The sequence below is a fragment of the Dermacentor andersoni genome, chromosome 10 (assembly GCF_023375885.2).
Source record: "Dermacentor andersoni chromosome 10, qqDerAnde1_hic_scaffold, whole genome shotgun sequence".
Classification (NCBI taxonomy): Eukaryota; Metazoa; Arthropoda; class Arachnida; order Ixodida; family Ixodidae; genus Dermacentor; species Dermacentor andersoni.
The window spans coordinates 6825264-6830380 of NC_092823.1; positions in this window are offsets into that span (position 1 = coordinate 6825264).

The following is a 5117-nucleotide window of genomic DNA, read 5'->3' on the forward strand; positions in this document are numbered from 1 at the left end:
CCCCTGTCTGCGAAAACCCTCTCACCTCGGTGCGTTCAGTGAAACCTGTGCAGAAGTGAGTGTGTAAACCCTCCCCCTCAAAGACTGGTTGACCACGATGACTTTGGACGCTTCCATTGGTCGAAGGTTGAACGGCCGTTTTCCCTCACCTAGGGATCTAGGGAGGACAGTTTTTAAGGAGCCGTTGCGCGGCTGCTGGGTGTGTTCTCTTTCAGCCATGCTAGACTGATGAACTGTAACGTTCTCCACCCTTCATGTAGATACGAAACAAACTTATGAACTCTGCCTGATTGTCTTCCCGTGCCCACGGGTGTTGTAGGAGTCGTTGCGCCAGTGCTACGCAATGGCGATTTTATTGTTATGCGATGGTGACATTGAATCTAACCTTGGACCTAACACACGTACTGTCGCCTTATCTGAACTGGATGATTTACCTGATGATACCGCAGACCAAATGAAGATCATGTTTAAACTGCTGAAGGACGTACACTCTCGTTCACTACAGTCTTCGAAGTGTCAAACCGAACTGGTATAGGATGTCAAAGCCATTAAAAACGGACAAAAAATATACAAACTGAGCTAGCAAGTATCAGGAAAAGGCTTGACGATTTAGAAGAAAAATCAAAATCCCTTGCCCGTTTCGACATTAACCTAACATGTATGCAAGACAACGTAGATAGCCTCGCTGCCAAGAACAGCTCCTTATTATCGCGTCGGGATGGTCTGGAGAACAGGTCTCGTCGCGATAATTTAATATTACATGGCCTACCTGACTCGAAAGAAACCTGGCAACAGACAGAAGAAAAACTAACCTCAGTACTTAACGCCGCTCTTGGCTCTTTTCCTTGCAATTCAATTCAGCGAGCCCACCGGCTCGGCACTTACCAAGCTAACAAATGTCGCCCGATAATTGCTAAATTTACTAACTACAAAGCGAAAGAATCAGTACTTTCATCACGCGCGCAGTTAAGGCCTAGCAACATCGCAGTTAATGAGGACTTTTCACCCGCAACTTGACTTGCCCGTAAAAAAAAAATTGGAGGCTTATCAAGGTTAAGCCCAGTGGATGCGAAGCATCCACTGGGTTTAACCTTAGCGTATCCTTAGCGTTTGGAGGCATCTTGACCGCATACACGCCCGGCGCAAAGACGCTGGCGCGGTTGCGGGCACAGAGACTGACGCGACGGCGGGCGCGCGCCGCTTCAGCCCTGGCGTGACGTCACATATCACGTGATGCAGCGATGGTGGCGCCGCCGCCGCGTCGCGCGTGACGGCGCGAACCGAAGCGTGGAGGCCTCCGCCGGGCGACGTCCGACGGCGCGATATGAGGCCCCATCTGCAACCGGTGTGACGTCATCACGTGACGTCACATCATGTGATCTCACTTCAGGGTCAATGGTGGCCACCACCGGGAGGCGACCGAAGGCGCGATATGAGGCCCCATCTGCAGCCGGTGTGACGTCATCACGTGACGTCATGTCACGTGACCTACTTGAAGGTCAATGGTGGCCACCGCCGGGAGGCGACCGACGGCGCGATATGAGGCCCCATCTGCAGCCGGTGTGACGTCATCACGTGACGTCATGTCACGTGACCCACTTGAAGGTCACTTGAAGGTCAATGGTGGCCACCGCCGGGCGTCGCGCGAAGGCCCGAAACCTACGTTAATATGCTTCGCATAAAACTAATTGAGTTTGCTAAATCACAACCAGACTCGCCACACTTTATACTCAGTCACAAGAAACTACTACTGAAAAACCAATGCTACATGTACCATTCTAACTCGAATAGTATTCAGGAGATGCCAAGACGCAACGTCGGACTAAACCATGTTTCGGCTGCCTCGCAACACGTTCCTACTTAGGGACGCGCGAGAGACAGTGGGCATGCGCAAAATAAGCAAGTCAGCATCCTTTGTAGCGTTCCTGGTTGTAGCGTTCCTGGTTAGACAATAGACGCAAGCATTGCTGTGGAACTGGCGTCCATTTCGTCTACATTTTATTCTCAGTTCATTCTTTACTTCTCCTGTCCCCAGGGTCCCGCGCTTCTTCACCTTCTCTTCGAAGGCTCATACCGCTTCACCCTTCCGGGTTTCTTTCGCTAACCCCTCCTGGGGTAATAATTGAAAACGTTTCCAATCGAAGCACATTCAACTGAGTCCCGTTCACCAATGTACCACACAGTCTTCAACATTCCCTTCTGAGTGGCTGTCTTTGTCAGAGAGTAAGGACCACAAAATTTGGCACTGGATTCGCTTACTCCTTTCCTAACTAGAATTAGGTCGGTGACTTGAATGTCTGGGATATCTGAGCAATGTCTCTTGTCAAAATTTCTTTTCATTCGTTTACGGTACCTCTCCACCTGCGATTTTTGTTTCCTCTCCGCGACGATCTTGAGATTTTCTAACAGCCCCAGTTCACGGTCCACCTGAAGAATAGGAGTCTCTCCTGAAGAAGCGAACTGCGGGCTGCATCCCAAGACACTGGTGTAGGAGCGATTGTGATTTCTTACAGCGGCTTCTAAAGAGCATTTCCATCCACCAGGGAAACTATCGTACATCTTGATGTATTGTTTCACATCTCGTATAGCATGCTCTGCAAGCCCATTCGCCGCGGGATGGTACGGCGCACAGAATTTGATTGATATAGTGTGGTCTCGAGTCCATCTTGCTAGTTTTTCACTCTTGAACGCTGGACCGTTGTCACATACGATCGTCCTGGTTGTCCTAAACATATCCCGTTGGAGGAGGGCGATGACACTATTCGCATCTTCTTTTCCTTCCTGTGCCGCGACCATCCCAGTGCATTCATCTATGGCCAGAAAAAAAAGTTTTTTTTCGGATTCCTTCTCGTTTCTTATTTAGCTCGGCAAAATCCAGGTGTATAACTTCAAAAGGCACGTTCGAGTGGCAAGGTATTATCATGGCGTCCGTAGGCTGTTTATATTTCACTTTGTTGACTTGACAAATGTGGCATGAACGAACGTATTGATTGACGTCTTATTTCATGTGAGGCCACGTAAATCTCCTGACTAGCTTGTTGTAGGTGCGCCAAAATCCGTCGTGTCCTCCATATCCTGGGCTATCGTGGTACAAATAAAGCACCCTGGAAACCAGCGTTGGCGGGACTCGATGGCGACCTTCCATAAAAATCAATTGTTCAGTGCCTTCCCACAATTTTACTTCATTGATTTCTTCCGATTGTTCTTTGTTGGCCTGTATCATCAGTCTAGACAATGCATTTGCATCAGTCAAAAGGGGTCCAAGTCTGTGGGAGATGGTGAAATCAAACTGCTGCAAGTAGTTCACATATCTGGCGATATGTCATTTAGGTTGGGTCATATTCAAGAGATGAGCGAGTGCCTGGTGATCGGTGAACAAAGTAAACTTCGCACCTTCTAGGTACGTACGGAAGTACTGAATTTCTTTAAGGACTGCAAGAGCTTCCTTTTCAGTAGTGGTGTAATTGACTTCAGGTGGCTTGAGGGTGTAGCTGTAGTAACCTACTACGTGTCGCTTTTCTCGGCCGGATGCTTCTGGACATTTCTGGTACAAGACTGCACCTGTCCCATAGTGTGAGGCGTCGGTATTCAGTTCAAAGGGTAAAGTGAAATCTGGTATGCGTAGAATAGGGTCAGCAGATATTCTGTGCACCAGATCACGGTAGACTCTCTCACATTCCCCATCCCACTCAAATGGAACTTCTTTCTGCGTGAGGCATCTTGTTTTTATGGCAAAGTCTTTTATGAAGGGTCTGAAATGTCCTGCTAATCCCAAAAACACCCGCAATGAGTGGACGTCATATGGTTTTACCACTTGGGATATCCTCTCGACGCACCCTTCTTTCGTGCTTTTGGTAGTCCCATCAAATACTGTTCCAAGGAACACAACTTTTCTTAGAAAGAACGCACGTTTCTTAATATTAACCTTGAGGTGTGCCAAGCTCAAGGCATTTAATACCTGAGACAGGTGTTCCTGATGCCCAGCCTCTGTTTTGGAGAAGACGATAATATCGTCTATGTACACGTTACAAAAGACACCTAGGAAAGGCTTCAGGACTTCGTTCATAATCTTCTGGAACCATGCTGGCGAGTTTTTCCAGCCGAAAGGAAGCCGGTTATACTCGTACAGATCGAATGGCGTATTAAAAGCAGTGCAAATTTTTGTTTCTTCGGTTAGCGGGATCTGCCAGAAACCTTTGCACAAGTCAATGCGTGAAAAACTTCGGCAACCACCTGTCTCATCTATAATCGTGTCTATCTTCGGCATGAGAAATGTTATAAGTTCTGTCTGGTGATTAAGAACCCTGTAATCTATGCACAGTCTGAAAGTCCCATCTTCCTTCGGCGCAATAGTTATGGGAGAGGCAAAGGGTGACACCGAAGGCCGGATTATGTCGGCGTCTAGCATCTCCTGCAATTCTTTCTTCAACCATATCTTGCGCTCTCTTGACATGTTATAAGGTGATTTTCGGATGACGGTCTTGTCAGTTAGTTCGGAAGGCACCTTGTGTGACTTCATCGCCTGTGGATAGCTTCCTATGCATACCAGTTCAGGGTAGGTCGTTGCAATATCGTCCGTGCACTTGACAATTCGCAGGTTATCTTTTCTATCCTGCTGTGTCTCTTCCCTTGATAGTCCTTCCACTAAAACCGCATCGTCCCAGTATACATTGATTTTTAGTTTCTTTATATCTGGTCTGGAGAGCAGAAAGTCGTACGTCACCCCCTCTATCACCAGTACTTCACTCTGTATTTCATGACCTTGGAACTCGATGTTTACTGAGGCCCACTGATTGTGCATTGTCACTTTTCCATCGTAACCTTGCACCCATAGTACTCTTCCACTATGCAGGTAACTTGCATCTACCAGCTTGGCATTTATTATAGACACAGAAGCACCGCTGTCAACCAAAGCCATCATATGTCTGCTTCCCCACTTTGACAGGAATTTGAAGTAGGCTAGAGCAAGTTAAATAAACAGTCACAGTTGTGGTCATCGGATCGGACTGGTCACCCTTGTTTAATAGTTTTTTTTGTCGTCAGAGTCTGTTGAGCGTCTGAAAGTAGGGGGACAGGGCCGTTGTAAGCGTTATTCACTCGACCTCCGGGAGCACGCC